This window comes from Corvus kubaryi, unplaced genomic scaffold (assembly GCF_017639235.1).
Source record: "Corvus kubaryi isolate FWS band 111438036 unplaced genomic scaffold, C.kubaryi_AGA036_p1.0 132, whole genome shotgun sequence".
NCBI lineage: Eukaryota > Metazoa > Chordata > Aves > Passeriformes > Corvidae > Corvus > Corvus kubaryi.
Window position 1 is genome coordinate 6,909,298 of NW_024580666.1, and position 23,103 is coordinate 6,932,400.

Here is a 23,103-nt window from a genome sequence, read left to right on the forward strand (position 1 = left end):
CAGCAAGGCTTGTATGTAGTGGGACTTGCACCTTTTCTCTCACAGGCATGGTACATTTTTATTTTTCTGTTCGCTAAGATAGCTACAGTTACCATTATTGCTTTCTTAAAGAATGCTGACAAGTACTAGCATTAAAATTAGATTTCATTACTTTAAAATAATAAGATCATCAGCAGAAAAACTGGGGAAAAGAAAATGTCAGAATAAACAGCCAATTTTCACAAAGAAGACAGACAGATGGTTCACTCATTAGCAATAGGCTCCTGAAATGCCCTCTCCTGCTTTTCCTTTATCCTGTAGCTGAGCACCCTACTGTTTCGTAGATCAGTGTCTGAGGAGCCAATTGGTTGTCCTTAGAAACTTTAAATTGAACCCAGTGATTGCACAGTATTCAGGAGAGCGTGGAGTGAGCTGGTGACCTTCTGTTAGATGGATGGGGATTAATCAATCATCTCTCGGGTGGAAAACCCCTGGGAATCCAGCGAGAGCTTCAAGGGCCCAGGCCAGCATGGGACTAATGTCAGACTTTGGTCTGCAGATAAGATGGAAGAATGTTTTGCTATTCTTGTGATGTGGAGATTACAGACAGACAGGATTGTGCATTTCCCTACCAAATGATGTGATTGACTAACATGCTCTCTCACTTTTCCAGAAGTGGCTTGGAAGAACTGGTAGGACACGGAAGAGTGAATTTAGTTATGGACTATATCAACAGCAGCTGGGACAGACTTTAGCCTCATTAATTGTTAGAATCATAGAATATGTCGGCTTGTAAGTGATCCATAAGGATCACCAACTCCTACTCCCAGCTCCTCACAGGACTACATAAAATGAAGCTTTATTTCTAAAAGTATCATCCAGATACTCCTTGAATTCTGACAGGCTTGACGCTGTGACCACCTCCCTGGGGACTCTGTTCCTGGAATCAACCACGATATCAGTGAAAAACCCTTTTCTAATGCCCAATCTGAACTTCTCCTAAGGCAGCTTGATTCCATGGTTGGTCATAGTGTTACTTCCAAGCACAAATCTGGTTTAAGTGTTTATTCTCTGTTACTGCCAAGTAGTTCTCACTGCTGTCTGACATTCTCTCCACTTACACAAATGCCTGGTTGTTCTTGCTGTTGTCACCATGTCAGCCTTACAACTGATCTCTTCTTGGGGTTTTCCTTAATGTGTGTTTCCAGATCGCAGACCTTTTATTTCCTGGGCTAGATCTTTGCCATGTATGAAGAGATGGTTTTTTTGTGGGGGTCCTAACCTTTGCAGCCTATCCAGCTGGGATTTGGACCCTACAAGCTGTTGGGAAGCCACTGGTAGTAGCTAAAAAAGTGACTTGAAAAAAAATCCTCCACCCAAAGCAGCGTTTATGGTCTCATGTTGAGAAGTGGAGGTCACCAAGGGTGCACAGGGTTCCCAATGAGAATATGCTCTTTTTCCACTGTGGCATGCCTGTTTCTCTGCTTGAGTCATCATACCAGTGCCTGCCTCTTTTACTCAACATACTGCTCTTTTTGAAGGTTCTTGTCTTTTTTCAGATCTTAAAACAGAGAGCTGAGCAGTTCTTACCTCAGATCCACAGCTGAGAAATAGCCCCTCAGAGCTACAAACCTGGATGTTGTGTTTTGCAGCAAACTTCTTATCTATACTGCGGTTTTTTTACTCTTTCCTTCTCTTTGATTTAGTGTTTCACATTCAAGAAGACAGCAGTAATGAATTAGATAGAGGAGCAGAACTGTACACACTGGCCAGAAAGGTGTAAACCTGGCACATTCCCAGTTTCACAGAATGAACTCCATCCCTGTGGCAGCAGCTGTACATATCGTGTCTGGCTTGTGCCAGGTTGCACATGTTAACACCGGTGCTGAATTTGGCTCATTTGCAGGATAGCTGCCACAACATAAAATGACATATGTGTTTGCAGTATGGTGGAACATCAAATGGAATCAAAGAATAAATTGTGACTGTCGTTTGTGTAACTGTGGAATCGTCTTAAGGTATAATTATTTTCAGTGCTTGCGTGCTTTTAATTCATGACAAATTATATGCAGGTTTTATCCCAGGATAATAACAGAGAATTTTTCTAAATGCAGCATAAGATAATTACACAACCGTTTATATTTTAATTCCTAATGCCTTACGAGTGATCAAGTGACCTTAACTCTAGCTGTTATTCTACATATGATACGCAGATCTTTTCAAAACCCAGATTTAAAGATTAATCTTTGCAAAGATTTAATCCTTGCAACAATTCTGTGAGGTACATACATGAGCAAAGTGCACTCTAGAGGTTAGGCCATACAGAAATCGGTATTAAACGAAAACTCAGCCTTCTCATTTACCACACCCATGTTTGCATCTGCTGCTTTGGGGGGCTGCAGAGAAATCGAAATTGTGACCTCTCTCGCAGAATAAACTGCTCCTTCTTCTCCAAAGTGGGTGTAGTCCCAGGACATTTTTCTTCCTTTTTCTATGTGTCTGCCTGACCTTTGCAGCTGAACTTTGGGATTCTGCTGACTGTGCAGCCTCTTCAAGGCTCTGCAAGAAAGTCTACATATTTTAGGGGTTGTTTGCATCATAAATATCTGATTGTGGGAAAATCAATATAACTTTTCTTCATTTAGCCGCTTTATACAACAGTGCACCAAGATCCAGGCACATTTGCACAAACATCCAAGCATAATGAGGTTTAAAGCTCATGATTTGGAGAAATTTGCATCAGCAGTGTGGGCTCTGGGGCCACTTTGTTGCCAGTTACCCTTTTTTGTTTGGGGTACGTCAATGTTCAGCTAATGTGTCATGTGGGAGAGGACAAAGAGGCTTCAATGGAGTCTGAAATTTCAGTTAATCTCTCTGTGGTGACACACTGACAGATAGGAAACCAACAGAAAGAGCATAAGGAAACAAAACAGTAAAAAATTGCCAGAAAAGCTGAAAATACCACCCTGTCTCTAATGTGGGAGCAGCCATCTGACTGTATACTACCAAGCTAGTATCTTAAGAAACACCTCAAAACTGCATTTTTCGACGCTGAGGTTATTTTGTTTTCATTTTAAAAAGAGTGCAATAACCAAGTAATGATGTAAGAGCTGGTGATGCTGTCAAAAACTGTAACCTCTTAGATCATATTATTGCACTGTTGTACCCAGAATATTGATTCAGAAAAGGTTCTGCTTTCATGATCAGTGTTTGAGAAAAAAAGGCTTTTGAATCAAAAGGTTTGAACAGAAACATTCAGACTATAAAAGCCTATATGCATTTGTGTTCTTTGTTAAAATCCAGCCAAAAGGAAAATACTGCTTCTGCAGATTATTCCCACATTAGACCCCATGTAGTTTCTGGCTGTGAAATATATCCAGAACTGCTGTTCTATGCTGGGAGTGTGTTAATGCAACAGCAGCGTTGGGGACATCACTCCCTCTACACAGTGTGCAGGGACACCTGGCATTGCTTCTAATCTCTAATATTTTGGTATTAAAGCCTTGTTACTCTTAGGAAAATCAGTGTCCCCTGAAATCTATGGAGAATACTGTTTCCAGAAAAAAATTAAGGAGGAAGAACAGTTGTTTGAGAGGAAATCTTGTCAAAGCTGCTTTTTAAAATATTTAGTGGAACTACAATCAGCTGGTGGCCTGGAGTATTTTCTGCAGACTACTTGCAGACAGTATTTGCAAAGTTTTAAAAGTCTTCCCCTCCCTCAGCTCTTACCCTGGACTCAGCTCTTACCCTGGGCTCAGCTCCTTAACATTGGCTAGCAAGCATCCATCCTTCACAGGTTTACTGTGTGACTGAATATTTCAGCCTGGGGGTGTAATGAATATGTCCAGAGTTCCTTGTGAGAACTGAACAGTGTGAGCTTGTGAGGAGGCTCACTGGTTAAATTCACACTTATATGAAAAGCCACATAGAAGTCAGAGGGCAGAGGAGAGAAAGAAGCGCCTAAAGACAAGAAAGGCAGGACCAGAGGAGAGCATGTCATTCAGAGGAGTTGTGTGAAATCTGACAAGTGTGCATAAATATTGGGCCTGCACATAATAGGGCTGTGATTCTGCAATTCCTGCTGAAGGGAGGTCAGCGGGATGCCTTGCGTGACGGATAATGAACTGCTCGCATCAATACGTGCAGCACGACTTGGGAGCATGAATAGCTGTGAATACTATAGGTTCACTTTGCTTTGCAGAAATTAAAATGGGTATTGAATTTCAGTTGTGGGTGGTCAGGTTTTTCAGTTTTATTTTGATATTATTTTTCTCTTATTTTTATGTCTCGGTGTCGCTTAATGGTGTTCAGAAAGTTTTATTTTTAAGGAGAATCCCTGCTGAACCATTTGGAAGGAACATAGAGACTACTTTTTTCATCTTGCAGTGTGTGCAAGGCACTGCTGGAATCATAGCAACAAGTGTGTACATAATGCTGTAGAGAGCCCAGTGGCAGAAAGTGACGTTAAAAACCAGAGGTATTTTCTTTAAACACCAGTCAGAATCAATCATTTGCTATTCCTAAAGTGTAAGTAGTTTTATTATTATCTGAAAAGTGAGGAGGAGATTTCAGATAAGTAAATGCCTTCTAATAAAATTGATGTTTATTCCTCTTAGAATTTAAGGTTGCAGCAAGCTTTCATTCTATTTCTTTCATTTCTATTCTATTTTCTTATAAGGCTAGACTATTTGGCTAAAACCTGCCATTTTTATGTTGACAGTTAGGGAAATGAATAGGCACAATCTGAAGAGGATTCATCCAAATGAGTTTCAGTTCCAAGTCATTAACAATAATTATCTCAATTGGAGTTTTATTTTGCTTAATTCTAGATCTACGTTTACTTCAAGTTTCTTTGTCTCCTTCTGGGGCACAAACTGCTTTCTCCAGTTTTCCTATGTAAATGAAAGCATGTTAAAAATTCATACTCTAGTTATATGCAAAATAAGGAGTAAATAACAAAGCCAGATTAGGAAATTTGTTGTCATTCAGGCCATTTGCGTGGCCAGGAAGAGCTTTTCCTGCATTGACAGGTGAGCCAAGTAGCCCGGGGACATATTTCTATATGGGAGAGGGAAAGTGCTGTGTGCCTGTCTGAGAACCATTTTTTTGTAATAACTTCATGTCCCTTTAGTGAATTTGAAGATGTGCAAGTGTTGAACAGTCAATACTTTTTCATGGTGTTTTTGTGTATGCTGCAAACTTTTACCTGATTTATTTCCTACCTTCTTCTATTTTTTCTTTTCTCCATTTTTTAAAATTTTCTTTTCATTTTTCTTTTTTGTGTTTGTTTTTTTTTTTTTTCTCTTTTTCAAAGAGACACTGTGGATCTCTGAGGGCTTCCATTTCTCACTTGCTGATCCCAATAAGCAAAGTCCAATGTCCCCCTCAGGATAAGAGTACTCTACCTCCTGCTTTGCATTTAGAGGCAAAACACTGCCAAAGATGGGGGAGAATCAGTGCCCGGAGAGAGAGACCTGAGCTTTGACACACTTTAGAGATTTACAGGGAGAAAAAGTGGGTGCTTCTCCATTTCTGTTTATCTCAGAGCTTCCTTCAGGGCTCTTGGGAGCCTGGCAAGGTAGGGCAGTGAGGGAAGGAAAAGTAAGTGTTGAAAGTGATTCCTTGGTTGAGACCAGCTGCTAATTGCCTGTGGTTTTACTTGCTCTGTCCCTCCCAATATTTAAGGTGTCAAGACTGGCAGGATCTTAGAAAAGAGCTTACTAAAGGATCTGGGGATTTCAGGTTTCTCAAACAAGCAAAAAATCACCACACTGAGATTTCTAAGAGCAGAACAGAAGTGCACATTTTATCGAAATCCTCCATAAAACCTCTAATCATGTAAAATTTGCACTGTTAATAAGCAGACACATGGGAAGATCAGTCCCATAAGCAGTTTTATTCCCCTTATTTCTTGGTCAGTGGGCAGAGCATGTATTCAGGTAGCAACCTTAGCATGTCTGCTTTAGGACCACCAAGAATTCCAATTATGCAGTTCTTTTGCTGTGGGAATCTTTAATGCAGCTATTTATGCCCTCACTTTAAGCACTGACACTGCAGTACCCTTTGAGATAGGGTGGGCCCTCAGCTAAGAAAAAGCTTACCTGTGAAGAGGTGCTTTTTCCAGGTGGCCAAGAAAGAAAGAGCCAGCAATGAATTAAGTGGTAGAGAGAAACAGTTTTCGTGTTTTAATTAGAAAAATGAAAAGTGGATGAATTTCCTCATTGTAATAGTTTCTGTCATCTGAGAAATAATGATCTAAAAAAAATTGTAGGTCTCTGCCAGTCCTTCCTCAGGGCTGTCATTATTCACTCTAATGCATACATATTATTCGTAGTCATTAATCTTCTGCACCCAGGCTGGTATAAAGCCTATTCTCCTATTAGTTACCATGTTTCAGTTCAAAAGCTCTTCCACTGATCCAGCCCAGACATTTCCATTTTGTTACTCCTGCGAGAGTAAAAGCTTTTTGTGAATTCTTGCATTGAGCAGTGGTAGAGAAGGAATATTTAGCTACATGGTTTGAAGTTCTTCTTTCCCCTTTTTGTTTTGCTTTGGTAGCCAGAGAAAAGAGGTGGAGGTTTATCAAGTCCCTTACCAAATCTGTGCTTGCTTTTTCTTCTGGCTTTGTAGAATAATCTTAGATTTGTGTCCTCGCCTGTCAGACCTTGGTATGGCTTCAGGACATGACCTGACCGCCTCCTTTCATCAGGCATCCCTGCTGCCTTACTTTTAATCACAGCAGAACAACAGCAATTGTGTCTAATTAGATACCTCTCTGCAGCAACCCCTGAATGATGTCCAGTCTCCTACAATTCCTGTTTCAGTGGAGACAATGACAGCCTTACGCCGCCTGAGGCCTTAGTCCAAGCCTCAACGAAGTTAGTGGAAGTGTGAGACTTTTTTTTTTAAAGGCGTTAAAAAAGTGGAGATGGGTATGATTTCGACACAGAATTTTATTCCACTATGGTGTCTGGTATTTAGCCATTTGTATATGGTAAAATCCCTGTACTTCATATGATGATTTATAGTAAGAAAATCAAAGTGCCTGCTTTACGTTTTAGTCAAGAAGCATAAAAAATGCTACTTCCCCTGATCATATTCCCAGGCTGCAGTCATCAGCAGGAGCAAGCCATTGCTGCTTTGCTCTACCTGAGTGCTTTGCAAAGCTTTCCACATATGAAGAGGTTCTTAGGAGTAGGCAAATCAAATACAAAGCACATCAGGATGTTCCTGCTCTGATGCACTTCAGCATGAGAAGTGCACAGAGATCAGAAGGTCTTTGGAGTTACTGTCTAAAAATGGCTTTTCAGAAGATGATTTGCAAATCATCTTCAGAGACCTCCTTTACTAGGCAGCAAGAACAGCAAGATCTGCAAAGGGATCCATAAGCTCTTCCCATGTGTTTTGGTGCATGGTTACAACCAAGGACACAGTGACTGACATAATTTTTCAGGGACTGGTGAAGTCAACAGTACTGCTCAGCTTTTTCATATTTTATTCTTTTTTTGAGAATGGACCCATTAGCTGTCAGTCTTCATTTGTTACCATAATAATTTCATACTAAAAACACCATGTGCAAAGTGACTCACTTTACAGATTCATTCCCTCAAAAGAAGAGGGATGGCACAAGTTTCCCAAGCTGCCTCACAGTGCAGACATGGTCCCTTCCCGCTCACTGCCTTGTCTTGGGACTGGTCATGGCTGTGGTGACCTTGCACTGCTCTGGTGGATCCTCCAGTTTCTGGAGCATAGAAGGCTTCTTATCCAGAAGCAGCTCCTGAAACCAGCCCTGGCTGTGTGACTGCAGCTCACCCGACATAAGAGCATGCAAATGTGGTATGGTATGGTTATTGTTTTGTTTGGTTGGTTGGGTTTTCTTTAAAGTGCATCCATGTTACTATTTTAGGCTTGTTTGTTTTGATATTAGCAAGAAAAGCAGAAAGGAGAACAGTGGGATAAGTTCTCAGATAAGTCTGGAAAATAATTATTTTCCTGATTTAAGGGAATATAAATATAAATATAAATATAAATATAAATATAAATATAAATGGGTCATCTTCTTTTTCCTTCTATTCTGCATTGAAAAAGAAATCAGATAAAACATTGTCCTTCATAACAAATCTGTATGAAAACAAAGTACAGGACTTAGGCCCCAAATAGGATGCATTTAGAGAGGGATGAATACAACAAATTGAAGCCGTGAATTCCTCCTTTGGGCAGATGCTGAGCATCATTGCCTCCCCAGAAACCAGCTCTTTGATGCACTGAGGCAGCGCAATGGAGAGGCTCAGGGCAGTCAGCTCCCATGTCAAGGTGTGGAAAGCTGTCTGTCCTTCCCAGGAGATATGGAGCAGACCAAAAAGCATTATCTCAACCCCTGCTTTTACCCATCTCTCTAGGAGCCATTCTCAGAGGTTTGAGACCTTTGAGACTCTCTTCCAAGCCTCCCTTCCCCACATAAGACTCAGTAATGCACAATTTGTCTATTTTTGTGCTTTTGTCCTCAGAGTCAGAGCATCCTTCTGTATCCAGAGGCAGAGACCATGAATCCCAGCAAGGAGCTTGAGGCAGCTCATTTTAGGCTTCAAAGCAGCAGTAGCATGAGAGAGTGCAGCCCCTGCACACTAACAGAGCCACCCCAGCTCCCCACAGGCAATCAGAAGGGATTCCTTTTAATCTCAGTCCAGCCCCAGGAACAGGCAAAATAGTCAAGGATAACCAAACACCTGTCCAGGTTGGATTCTCCTCAGAAACATGCTTCATACTGAATTGTTTTGCTGTTAGCATTTATAGAATGTTTATAACTTTTCTGTGCATTTTTAATTTTTGCATCTAAAGCACTGTGTTCCCACTTGGACTCGTCATACTCCTTTCTAAGCACATTTTTGTGAAGCTATATCCATCATTTAGTGTTTTTCATTTTATATTTACAGGGTTGCTGCTGACAGACCTCTGTAGACTGGTTTTACTAAGGAAATGCAGATTTTGCAATTATACACTCTCCTAACAATTTCTTTCCCTCCTGTCTATTTCCAGCTGCAGTTTGGTGCATAGGTAGCCTAGCACTCTTCTCCCATGAGGGCAACTCTTCCTTCACAGAATATGCTGGGAGGGTGGGTGGACGTTGCACTGACATGCTTGGAGGAGCTCTGTCCCCTTCTTGTCACTTGTGCCTGCCCTGGCTTTGCTGTTTCCTAATTACAAGTGCTACACTCTGGCTTGAATTTCATCCCTATAATTGATGACTCTGTTCATTGTAGCAGAACTAAGTTTATTTGTGCCTGAACTGTGACTCCTATGGCTTGCTGAATACGAATGTCTTGGGGGTAACCCATTACCTGGCAGTAAACGGCTGTGTGCACTGAATGATGTATAGGAAAGTGTGTCACAGGTAGCAGCTATCCAAGGTTCAAAAATGTCACCAGCTCTCCAAGTGTGAATTTGCTGTCATTTTGCTCTATTTTTATGACCCCCTTTTTCAGAGTGCAATGTCCTTAAAATTGTGAAATGATAGATGGGCAGCCAAGGATTACAAATACTATCTGGGACATGTTTGTTGGGGATCATTGCAGTTGGCCTTTAATCTCTCTGCTTCTTTAGAATTTCATTTAATTCTTTATAGAAACAGCAGGTTGCTCTAATACAGGAGAGATTGAATAGTCTTGTACTTGTAGTTGCCTGCTCAAGGAAAATTTTCCTTTCCACCCCCAATGTAAAGAACAATCCTATGGCTGTTGATCTATTCGTGTGGAAAGCACAGATGTTGTGCAGTTCTGAATATCTTTCTCTGAAAAAAAACTTCCAAAACTGTTCTTTTTTCTAGATTCTATGATATTTGCTGTTTACGCCCATACCTTGAACACTACAGAGATTGCAGAGCTGTGTGCTTTCTCCATCTGCCAGTTTTGTAAACAGTTGCAGTAACCTCCTGACCTAGTATGGGCTTGGAGCTTTACTCAGCTCCTCTCCTCTCCTTTATCAGCGCTGTCCAAATCATGTTGAACTCTGCTTTGTCCCATCACTGTCAAACTCTCCAGTTTGTTCCTCCAGTCCTCTGAAGCCTGTCCTGATAATGGGACTGCCAGCTATGTAGTATTACTTTCTAAAAGGTCTTGGTGGCAGAAAATTAGCAGGTTCTACCTCTGCAATTGGACAGCAGGTGGCTATTCCCTGTGTATATACTGCTTACTTACTCTTCTTCTGGAAAAAATCCCCAACCTTTATGCTTGTAATCGATTGGCTGTGCTACAGGAAATGCCAGGCTGGGTGTGCAGTGATCAGCAATAAAGTCTTCCTTTGGGAACACAAACTCCCAGTCCCCTCTCTGAGCACTATCTGGCCTGCAGTGCCATTCAGTAAAGCATTCTGGGGAAGCATTTTTTCATGGAGAAGAGGAGGGAAGGGCAGTCGGCCTCTATTTTCAGGCAGTTTGCATTTAGCACTGGGTGATGCCGCTGATGCCAAGCAGTGCGAGGTGGATGGTGGATGGCAGGGCAGGTATGTCATGGACTGCTTTTTCTACCGGTTGTCTGTTTTGCCCAGGCTGCCACAGTAAGAGTCATCACAAGAGAGAAGAAAAAGACTTAAAAAAAGTTGAACAAGTTGTTTCATCTTCTCAGGGAGTTTTGCAACCCCTGTCTGGTCCAGAGAGGTGGAGAAGGGAGCCCGCACTGGCACTGCTGGCCAAGGGGCTGGCTGGGTGCCTGCCCTCACTGTGAGCGACACCGTTTCCCTCTGGGCATGCTGAAGCGTTGCCTGGGCTATGAGCACCACGCGTGTGTCATTCCGTAGGGTTTCGTGGCTGACGATGAGCACTGTTCCTGTTGCCAAGCTGTTTCAGGACAGGTCTGCTTCTGTGTGTACACAGTGCCCAGCACATTTTTCACGGGCTGTCTGCTACAGGATTACACTAACGAGGTAATTAGAGGGCTCAGGCAGTGTCAGCACAGCACATACCACTCGGATTAAGCCTGACTCTTCCACAAGTTCTTTCCCAAAGGGGTGCAGACTGACATGGCTCCCTTTTGCGGGCTGGTGCTCGGTCACTACAGCTTAGCTGATGTGTAGGAATTTGGGGTGCTGCTCCTGCCTCCTGTGCCAGTGGGGAGCAGGGGGCTGGTGGTCCTAGCAATGGTTACCATGGGCATTACAGGCATAATAGGGTGGGAGATGCAGCAGCAGAGGCCTGGCAGCAACGCACTGCTGCGGTTGGCATGGATGCCACTCCTGCCTGGTGGAATTGTGAGGGATGTGGCGGCAGTGGTTTCCTCCTCAGGCTCAGGTGGTGCCCAGGCGGAGGTTTAGCATATGTGTCCATGATGTGGGGTTAAGGAACGGGCACAGTGTGCAGAACTCACATTTAATAGCTGCACAAGTGGAAAAATGACAAGGCTTGGAGGGATGTTTGCTCCTGGCACATGAGTGTCACTCTACTAGTGTAGCAGGAGGGGAAAAAGGCAGCACAGTAATCATCTGCCTGGCTTCCTGCTAGTTTCCTTCACCTGAAAAAGGACCCCCCATGAAAAAGAGAAGTCTGGTCTCAGTGTGTTATAATTTTCTTTATGTATTGTGAAAAATGTAGTGCAATTGGGATATTTTATATCTTAACAAAATGGGACAGAGAGGGATTTTTAAAATATATTTTAATGAATTTAACAAGTTATTAGGAAGTGTTTGGGCAGAAGAACTGTGTAGGACAGTGATACACATTAGTGGTTAGGATCTCAGCTGTCTATTGAAGGATTTATTTTATTATATTGATAACAATTATTATATTACTGGGCTATATCCTTTACCAATTGTTTTCATAATTATTTAGTAATTATTATATTAATAAGAATTATTATATTGGTTTCTGGTCCCCACATCAGCCTCCACTGACCAAATATTAAATGAAATGGTGTGTTGTGAGCTGAACACAGAGGCAGCCCAGCTGTCTCCCATCCTCCTGAGAGCTGCTGTCTAACCTTCCAGGGTTTCAGAGAGCAGGTGCAAACCTGCTGCTTCCCTCCCCAGCACGCTCCCAGACCTGTCACACCACATTATTTGTAAACACCAAGGCAGCTAATATCACAGAGTGCATGTGAAGGGCACCAGGAAGCCGCATGAGACAGACAGTGCTGTGTGTCCGTAGTAAGAGGCAAAAGAAAGAGGCTCCTCCAAAGCCCCTATTCATAAGCTTAGGACAATGGAGTAATGCAGCGTTAGGGAAATTTAAGCTGGTGCTGAAAGCTAGTGTGCTTTTCTACTCTTTTACTCAAGGGATGCCTTTTATCCTGAACTGCAATGCTTATGGTATTTCAGACATAGCTTGCTTTATTAGGTCATGTGAATGATGAATATCACCGTATTTAGAGGTTTCTAGTAAATGAAACACACATGGGAATGAATGGAGATATAGATCACTTGCGTCAAGCACAGCTTTATCAGGGCTTGGTGAGATATCTTTTTCAAGGGCCTACAGCAATTGAAAAGCAATTAGAATTTCATTGTACTTTCCAGTTCCGTTAACCATCCTGTAGATATGTACAAGAGTTCCCAATGAAAAGGCTGCCACTGTGCTTTCACTGCACAGCCGTTGTAATGCAGAAGCATGGGATAGCAGCAAAGCAAAACTTCGGTCGAATACTTGGTCGACACTTCAGGCCTCAAGAAAGAATGGAAAGCCACCCTGTTCTACCTTAAATAAGGGATGTTGCTACAGAAATGGGAAATGCTTCCTTTCCCCAAGTGGACAGGTAACAGTACAGGACGGTGCAGTGTGATAGCTGAAATCTGCCCCTCCTAAAGAAACAAGTCCTGGTCATCATCTGGGTCATGTTCTTTTCTTCTTAGAAGTGTTTACTCATCACTGATTTAAGAGTGCCAGAGCTCTGCACAAAGGGTTTTTTCTTTATGTACAAGACTGGACAAACAGGGATAGCTCTAAAGCAGTGAGATGAAGCAGAACCACGCACGTCTTCAATGTCAGGGTCTAGCAAATCCAAAGCTGCAAAAAGCTAAGAGGGAAACAGCCTGCAGTGACCAGCAGAGCTGCATTTGTGTGGATGGGGTTTGCTGGAGAAGGAGCATGGAGATCCCTGTCTTTTTTTATCTCCTGACAGAATCTTCCTATGCAGTCCTGCACAGTGCCTGGAAAACATGTGCAGTGAAGTGTTCCTGAGCAGTGATTAGTGGTGCAGTTAATGAACACTGGTTTACATCTCTTGGGGATAAATCCACCTTCTGACCATCTGTTAACATGAGGATCTGGTTTTCTTCTGATTCACATAGATGCCAAGCAGAATTACCTTCGTTTAAATCACTGGTGTGTCTTGGAGAGTGCTATTAAAAAGTTGGTCCATTGGCAAGATCTCTTAATGAGTCACATTCTGTGGGGCAGAGATCATGTCTCTCTGGATGGTTTGTTCATTCTTGAACATGAGAGGGCCCAACAGCTAACAAGAATTTAGCTCTTGTTATGAAATGCCAGTGTGCAGCTCTGAAGCTGTTAGCCTTGCAGTAATCTGCAAGTGGTCTGCTTCACCTACTGCTGGATTTGGAGTAAGTGGATTTGGTTACTTGTGCATATTTTTTTTAAATACTGTCAGATCCCTCACAGGCAGTATCCTCTAATGAATGCAAATGAAAATTGTGATTATCCATTTCAAAGCAATCGGTAGCAAGCCATCATTGACACAGAACATTATTTATACAGCTCATAAGCACCAGTGATGCTGGTGCATAATTCCTCACACATCACAGTAATAGAAACTGCCCTCAGGGCTGGACTTTCCAATCCAGCCTCTCTGTTTTTGAGTTGCAGACGTTGTCACTTCAGTGACTGACTACTGGATTTTGCAGGTTCAGTTTGATGCACATATGATAGCAAGCCCACGCTTGCCAGACTGCCACCCAAATTACTTGCTCCTCTAAGCAGCAGTGAATAAAGTGACAAGATGTCAGCTCTTAGGGACTCTTGGTTCTCTCATTTTCCAAATCCTTCTCTACCAATGCCTGTTCACATCTCTATTCTCATCCTACTCGGCACTTGCTTCAGTATGAGAACTTGGGGCCCATCATGTGTTTACATGTACAATTGCTCTTAACTCAAATTTTATTTCCATTTTTTGCTCAACCTCTAATTCCAGTGTATTGACTCCTGCTTGCTGTTTCCCCCGTGGGTAGTCTTGCTTTCAGTGCTCAGTTTGCAGGATTCTTCTTCCACCTGTTAAACATGGAATTCACCAGAAGATGCAAATTACCTCTTCCTGTCCGTGCTAGGCTTCTAGGGAGAGTGAAAATAATAATGTCTCTTCCCGCTGTTAATATTGTAATCCATACATCCAATAATCTTTTGGGAAGTTTAACTTTTAAAACACTGGGCCCCCATATGTTAGCTCTCCTTGGTAGCCAAGAGGTCCATCAACAAATTGCAGTAAGACTGTAGAGTAGGAAATGTCTGCACAAGTAACCACTTTCTTAAGAGACTATGTTAACCAAAGGACTAATAAAATCTTTTTTAACCATTATTGAAAGACTTTTTGATAGACAGCCAACCCTGGTTGGTCTCTTGAGTATAGAAAGTAGTATAGAAATGTTCCTTCTAGCCTTGATTCATATCAGCTTCAGATGCCAATCTCCTGTACATCAAAGAGAAATGCTCATTTATTGGACCATTTTACATTTTAAATCATTTAAGCTTGTAGCACATTCCACCTACTTTTAGCAGCAGCATCCTCTGCCCTTAGTCCAGCTAAAACAGCAGCTGTGTTGGTTGGTGTTTCATACACACGTGCAGCCTGGTCCCACAGTGGTGAAATGGAGATCTTGCCTTGTTTTCATACAGGGCTTAGGGAGTTATGGCCAGGCAGGCCCTTGTTGCCATGCTTGTGTTCAAGTCGTCCACTGATACTTGTGAGGGAAGTTTCTCCCTGTAATCCACTGGCAGTCCCCAAGGGTAAATATTCCCTTCTTTTTCTTACACCAAGGACAGACTCAGCCTAAGGTTGAGTCTCTGCCTTACAGAAATACAAAGCAGTCTCCCACCTGAGCACTGATTACAAGGTTGTTCTTAAGCAAATCCAAATGGGACAGTGTGAAAATGCTTAAAATGAGGCCTCATCTAGGGCAGTATGTTACAAACCTGTTAGTCTGGATCTGTGAAATCTATTGTTTCAGTGAGGAGGGGAGCTTACAGTTTCCAAAGATGGATGGCTACCTACCTGTTTCTCTGTGATCCATGTCATCTACCTAAATTTTAATTCATTTCCCCTTGTTTTCCAAGTATTATCCTGTATTACACAGCAAAGTCTTCATTACTTTGTCTTGCACATCATAGTCCCTGTGTTTATACCCTCTAGCTTCTCAAGCTGCATGTGTCTAAGTGTAGTTTTCTGCCTATAGGTAAGAGCAAGCGGTTTTTAGCATTTGGCACAAGGCTTTTCATTTCTAGCATGATGAGTAGCTACGTGCTATAACTGGGCATTGAGATGTCTACTGATAGCCTCATCCCTGAATCTAAGATCTTACAAATTAAATGCAGTATCCAGACAACCTCCTTTCACTCAAGCTGTTCTTGCTTGAAGCCACATGGAAAAGAAGTGAATGTGAGGATCAGGGCTATGCCCCATATCTCTTCAACCATAGTGACCCCTCTTGCATGCCCGGGAGTGATGCTGCTGACTGCTGATTGCTTTCAGTTACATATATGCTTCCAGAACAACACCATATTAAAAAAAAAAATAAAAGAGAGAGAAAACAGTAACTGTTTATCCTGCCTAAGCTTGTGTAACAGGTTTTTATATGATGACTTTAGTGTTTAAAGTCTTTTTAAATCAAACTGTTTCAGTATCCAGAAAAAGACATTCCTCTTACTCAGCTTCATTAGTTATAGGAAATCACTGGATTAAAGTAGAGAGCAGATTAGCAAAAATAAACTGTAGTATGTCTTGGGCATATGGTGCTGTGTATGAATGGGTTTTAGCTACTTGTGTGTGTATAACAAAGAGTAGAAGGAGAGATTTGTCTTTGTGTGCAATAATTATAATGTGCAGTAGCTGCATAGCTGAACAGGCAGAAACTACAAAGCCAGGGGAAGCTTTTGGTTTGAATTTGTATAGGGTGTGTGCACTGGTCCCTGAGCTCACATCGCATTTTCTGCCAGCTCATGGTTGGGCACAAGACTGGACTTAGCTAATTAACAGGATGCCTCTCCCTCCTTTCTCTTCCTCTTTGCTGGGCCCATGCGTTGCAGTGCTGGGTCAGTGTGGGTTACAGAGATTGGGATTTAGCCCATCTGACATGGGAGCAGGCGCTGATCCAGGGACACTGCTCCATCACCTGGACCAGAGGAGAGGCATACTGTGGGCAACCCGTGAGAGTCCAGGCTTTACCTCAGTTCGAAATTGTCCCCCACAGGACAAATATAAACAGAAGTAGTAAATAAAAGAGGCCAGAATACCAGGGTGATCTGGGGAGTATAGGCTCTGGACACAGAGCAACACGGCCTGCTTTGAATTCAAATTCCAAAGTTTCCAGCTTCTTGCTTCTTTTTTATCTAATACCTTTTGATCCCCTCTGATACCTCAACCTGAAAAGTGTCAAATGTATGCTTTTTCTAAATAGGCCCAGCTCACATCACTTTGGACACCAGTCCTGACACACAAGCAAACACTGGTAACGTCCTGATGGTGCTCCACCTCTCACTTCTCAGGAAAACTCTGCTTTTCCATTTGGGTGTTGAGAGGTTTCTCAGTGAAGATGACATCATTTCCATATCTTAAGAATATTTGCTTATAAAAGGATATAAAGATTTGCAAAACCAATCAAATCTGATTTTATGAAGTAAATTCAAAAATACCTGGAGAATTATCTAGTCTTTATCTGGGCTCCTGAATATGTTTGCTAGCACAGATTAACAAACAGTGTTATGCCACATAGCTTAAACAAGCTTGTCCTTGCCTATTTTTTGGGGGGTTGCTTTCCTCTGAGGTTTCCACAATGTGTTTCACATTGACTGTGAGTAAGATACTTGGACTTCTGCCCTGGATTAATCAAACATGAATCATTGCCCCATGCAAAAAGAAAGTTTATCCAAAAATTGTGGTGGTCCACAGAAGAAAAAGGGGGGGATGTTTCCCCCTCTGTGAAGTTTCAACTAATTTTATTCCTTGCTTTGGTGGGAAATTCTGAGTATTAAAAGATTCACTGACAAGCACCAATCATCTTGTTCTTTTAAGGATTATTATGAAAAAATTAATCCCCAGCTGCACAGGAACATATTCTTTCTTTCTTTCTCCTAAATTAATTGTATAGTGGTGAGACCTGCCAAACTTGCAGGCTTTGTGTTTAGCTTATCAATAACTCGGTGTTGCTTCTGTTGCAGAGTTCCCTGAAGAGGAGAGGCAGCAGAGAAATCCACAAAGAAAAAAAGACATTTACCCAGGTATGGTTTCCATGAACATGCAACTTTGAGCAAAATCACGTGATAGAACTCAAAATTTGTTTTTATGGGTTTTGACAGGGCCATTGGGTATACTAACTAGAGTGCAATTAGGCCTTAATCTACTGAGACCTCCCAGAGATAATGCAGAAGCAATTTAGGACACAAGTGCAGTCTCTAAAACGTGCAGCTTCTCAGGCTCACTGTGCTTGTATCCATTGATTCAGGCTGCAGGTTTTCTACAAGAAGAGCAAATCACCTTGCCTCACAAAAGAATTGGATCGCAGCTCAGGGACTAACTAAATTTATACACTGTGCCAGAGACTTTGTGCTAATGAGTGTCTTGGCAGGAATACAGTTCACACACTGCAACGACACCTCGCGAGCTCTTGTGTCGCAGCCCAGGGTTTGATTTTCCTGATATTGCACGAACTTGTGCTCCCCAAAGCTGAGGTACAACAGAGAGCCTAAGATGCCCACTCAGTTTCTCTTTGGACACCAATTTTATTGGAATCTCATAGGTCAGTCCTTCTCAGGAAAGCAGTCTGCCCTGTTTCCTCTGCTTTTTGTGCTGACTGTAGGAGTTAAAGCTTTTCCCAGCACCTACACAGTTACTGTTTATAGCCAGAGAGATGGGGATAGTATTTCACCTCACCGGGAAAGGAGCCAAGAGAGACATTGTGCCTTCATTAGTGAAGGGATGCACTTCCCCTGCTGCCCCCTTGGCAGGCTCGGTGTACACAGCCGAGACCTATGGGTTGTCTAGTCTTAAAATCCATTGATTTGTAACAGAAACCATAATAAATCACTACAATATGTTGAACTTGAGGTTGTAGGGCAGGCAGCAGAGTGGGCATACTGGGGGATTGTGGTGGCCAGGGCACTTCAGCCTGCCTTCCCAGAACACAGCAGACCGAGTGTCCTCGCCAAGATGACAGAAGCATGCCTTAATCATACCTTAAAATGCGGCACTTGCTGCGGAGAATTATTTAAGTCATCAGTCAGGTCAGAGAGTTTATTTTTCTGCAAGTATGTAAGATATATGGATGAAATATATACACATGCCCACACACACACAAATTACAGATGAAGCTACATGCAGCCATGATTGTGTCCATAGGGGTTTGTGGGCAGCACTGTCCTTCCTTTCCTCATTCCTGGAAACACAGAGCTGTTCAAAGGGAATGTATTCTCGTGCTTACTTCCTCCTCCCAAATCCAGGCATCAAGAGCAGCTGTAGTTTGCCTTGGAAAGCCTTAAAAACGACTTCACAAAATTAACTGAGTAACCAAGTGAGAGCTCAGCACTACTTACAGCACAGAGAAGTGATCCCAGAAGCCACATGGGGAGAAAAACCTTTACCCTCTACACACACATCGTAACTCTTGCAAGCAAAGGATTTGGGCTTGGAAATGAAAACCATTGCATCAGCACTCTGCAAGGGAGCCATTCAGTTTTCTTCACCAATTCTTTAGGGTAGAAGAGACGGAGAAAGAACCCTATATACTAACATGGCCTAGCTTGTATGTACATGTCCTGGCTATCTCCCAACTCCAGGGTATTACCCAGAGCTGTCTCCAAATCCAGGCATCCATTCAGAGGTATTTGCTGGTTGAGATCAGGGCACATCACAGCAAGCACCTGACTCGGTCAAAGACATGCCAGGTTCTGGGGCATGGCCCAAAAGTGTTGGTACACACACAGCCCAGGAGGTTGAAAATGCTGCTCTTCAGGGACAGACACCCTAAATACCTAGAATGAGTTCAAACACCCATTATATGTTTTGTGACTGAGAAGGCCTTAAACTTAGATTCTGTGCATCCACATGATTACAGATATGTATAGCATGTGACAAGACTGGTGTTTTTACTTACTGAGAGCTCGTCATGAAAATTAGCTGGAACATCACACCCACCACAGGGCACACCAAGTAAATAATACCCATGAAGCTGATTGTCTTGAAGTTGTGTAAAAGCAGAACTCATAGTAGCACTCACCCCCCTCTGCAGTATTGAAGAAAAAAGTTTTTATTCAGCAGAATTGCAAAACGGAACTTCTTGGAAAATACCAGGCACCAGGCAAAACACAAAGAAAAGTGGTTCTCCAGCGCAAGGTAGGAGAGCTGGCACTCAGCCAGATGCTTGGGTGCTGGTTGTACTGCCCTGTCGTCAGACTTGCAACCCCAAAACCGCTTACCAGTTTTCTGCCTGGCAGTTCCCTTGAGCTGGTGGTGGTGGTAGAGGAGATGGTGTTGGCCTCTATCTAGCTTTGTGTCTTCTTGCCAGAAAAGAAATATTATATTGGGGAATTTTTGATCAGCTCTTCATTCTCATCACATCTCTCACACCATTATGCATTTACATTGCATAATGAAGTTAATTTATTTCCTATACATTTCATTTCTTTATCTCCACATTCTACATTTGTCTAAATTAGACAGCAGACTCTGTAGGGAGGGATCCGGGTTTTTTCCTTCTGCTTTTTTTACCCATTAACATCCTTCTGAATTGCCCTGCAGAGCCACAGTGCAATTGCATGCAAATAATCACCATTGGTAATGATTAACTCCCATTTATCCTTAATGATCTCTTAAAGTCCATGACTGAGCACCATGACTGTCACATTTTTGCACTGCTGTTCCTTCTTTTCTTTCTATATGATCTGTCCTACATACACATTTTAGGAAAGCATCCACATACTGGATGTTTAATACAGTCAGGAGGCCATAGCCCATATTCGGCTCCTGGGATATGAGCCTGTTGTTCCTCCAAAAACATGGAAAGGTTGTTCTCCCTCTTATTTTTCCCCCCTCCTGTCTTTTCATTCATGATTTAACTAATAATGAACTATTCTTAATTTCAGTGATTTGGCCTCTCTTTCGTTTTCCTTACGTGTCAAAACTCTGCTTGCCTGTGTGGGTGTCTCACCCTCTCACTGATTCTGCTTGGTTTCAACTGATCAAGAAATCACTGATATTTCTGTACACAAAGTTTCAGAGGGACAGATGCATGAAGGTTGGAGTCCCACCCTTCTGGCATGCTTAGATCTGGCTGATAAACCTCTCCTGACCATTCTTTTCCTTTGGAAAAAAAGCTGTCAGGGGAATGGGATGTTCCCCGGCAGGGAAGCGAGGAAGATCTAGAGCTTTCTCACCTTTCCAGATGGGATCCATATTTAGTAGGCGAGATTAACATCCATCAGCTCTGTTGTTTTGTATGAGGCTTGTGTTTGTTTAATAAAAAAAAATCTTGCTTGTTTCAGCTCTTGCAAAAAACCAAAAGTTAAACATTTGATCCTTTTTTAAAAAAAAAAAATTGCTAAGACAAAACCTGGCAATAAAGTAATGCCATTAAAGCAGCTAACAGTGGTTTTGTCCTGCAATAATAGCACACTAACTCCACAGATGCATTGAGTCATGCAGTGATGCTGAGCAAAAACACTGGGGCCCTGACCCTAAACCCATCGAAGCCTTTCCCTTTTCTTCAAAAGCTTCAAAACGCTGAGTGCGTTGTCCCAAGTGCGGCTCAGGGACTGTTATTTTTGGTGTTTGAAAGGCAGTGGGCGTCTGGCTGAAGCTCCCTCTGACCCCAGGGTGGGAGCGGGGCCCTGGTGCTCCCAGGCAGAGCAGAGGGATGGGGGCAGGCTGCCCCTTCCCTCAGGCATCGCTCCAGCTGCCTGCAGCCAGGGAGGTGCCAGGCACCAGCTACTGCCATTGATGGCTGGGCTCTTGAAGCCACAGACAGACAAGAAGTTGGGTAAAGAATGCAGGATTGCAAAGGCAGAATAAAGAAAATGTCAGATCAGCTATTAACAGATAAATAAATAACCAGGAGTAATCATCCCACCTGTGAGCTCTGATGTGCAGCACTGGTCTGGCTGTAACTTTCCTTGTGGTCTTTGTATTTCCCTAGAAGCAAAACCTAGAGTTCTGGGGATAAACTGATTCACTGTGATAGGAAAAACAGAGGTAATGTGTTGTACAGCCCTGGCCAAAGATGATGCTTTAATCATACAGCCTTATCCAGCCAGAGCAATCAAAATTCAGAGTGACTCCATCAGAGGCTTCACAGGATTTTGCCAGGTTTTGATTCTTAATTTGCAATTTTGAGTTATAAAGAGAAAAGCAATTTATAAATATTGTGAAAAAGAGGAATGTGTATGCAAGGAGACAATAGAGAGGATAGAAAGCCCATCTTCTAGAGGCTCTGCTTCTAATCAGTCATAAGCACCTCGCTTGAATTAATTTAAAACTTGTATTTCTGATGCCAGAAACACAATGACCAAAATTTTAGTCAACCCATGAGCTGATTGCAGTTGTGTTTGACTCTTGGTAATCAACGAAAATCACACATTGAATATTTTTGAATATTTTTTACCTCTACCATGTTATTAACATGTAAGTTAACTTTTTTTCTATTTAGCATTTTAGAGTCACAACAGTACAGCAAGCAGCATCAATCAGAAAGCTGACTCGGTTCAGAAGTATACAACCAATAACTCTTGTGTCTGTTTAGTTATTAACAGCTTAAATTAAGACATAATTAGTATATATGTAAATAGAATGGGGCAAATTAATCTAGGTAACATAGAAGACCAATGTGCCAGGGTGTGTGCTATAGAAATTAAAACATTTCCTCAGATTGCTGAGCTGTAATTAGTTTTGTAATTTTTGTTTTCACAGCCTGATCTGAGTGAACAATTAAAGTCAGTCATGTTTTCCTCTGAATTTGGCTTCCATTATTAGGAATTATAACAAAATGGTGCTTTTGAAAGATAAGAGTGCTCTGGAGACCAAAATGAAGTTTCCATATATAATTGCACATATGTCCACATGGCCTACCAACAACGATAAAATCTGCTGTCTCAAGAGATCATCTTTCAAAGCCTGCCTTCCATTATACTGCTAATGCTGATAAATGTGTCTCTTTTGAGGCCAAGTGCCTGTATCTCCATGACAATTCATGAAAGCAATTCATGCAAAGAAATTGTTCATTGGCTTAGAATTTACTTAACCTTGTCTCTTATTTCAGCACAATACACACTGGAGTTTTCATCTGAGATGAGATGCAGTACTTTAAAATGCCCAACACACACAAAAAACCCCTAACAGTCATTCAACACCCTGGTACTTCCTGAAAAATGCAGGTTTTCACATGGGATGGATTTGGATGTAAACACGGTTTAATGAATTTTTCTTCCCTTTTTCACATGTTTTCACCAATCTCCCTTGTGAACAGTTGTTCATCCCAGAAACAGATCACAATCTGCTCTGTCCTAATAATGACAGCAGTAGAGACAACAGTGTGTTTCCTATTTGGAAAGCAAGTTAGGAACTCCGTCTATTTCATAGCATCGTGAGATCACAATAATTAAAGTCTTCACGTTTCAAGGCAACCACGCAGTTCAGCACACCTTTGTTGTGCGTTCTAGCTGAAGGAGCCCAAAATTTGAGATTATGATGAGCAAATTAATCTGAGTAGTCTTTGTTCCATGATGCTAAAGGGGAACAAGTCATTAAAGGTAAATGGAACAAAAAGTGCCAGCAAATCATGGAGCCTTTTCATTTGAGTCATTATTTTCCACAAAATTTGCTCAGCATTTGAGAAAAAACATTGTGCTGGCACTCTTGCATCACTGAACACTTGCACAAGCACACTTTTTTTTTCCTCCCTCTTTAACTCTGATCAAGCTGCTTTGCCAAT

At 42.1% G+C, this 23,103-nt stretch overlaps 1 protein-coding gene across 3 annotated transcripts in view; it reads left to right on the forward strand.

Annotated features, from left to right (window-relative positions):
• The first annotated feature begins 17,328 nt into the window (after positions 1 to 17,328).
• Positions 17,329 to 23,103, forward strand: part of LOC121666123 (microtubule cross-linking factor 1-like) — a 48,685-nt gene continuing 42,910 nt past the window's right edge. Inside the window, exons 1-2 of one of the 3 annotated variants that reach the window (XM_042031242.1) lie at positions 17,376 to 17,404; positions 19,437 to 19,514. The gene's annotated coding sequence lies outside the window, so the exon portion shown is untranslated. Of the gene's footprint in view, positions 17,405 to 19,436; positions 19,515 to 23,103 lie in introns of all 3 variants that reach the window. The other 2 variants (XM_042031261.1, XM_042031251.1) reach the window with 2 other exon arrangements.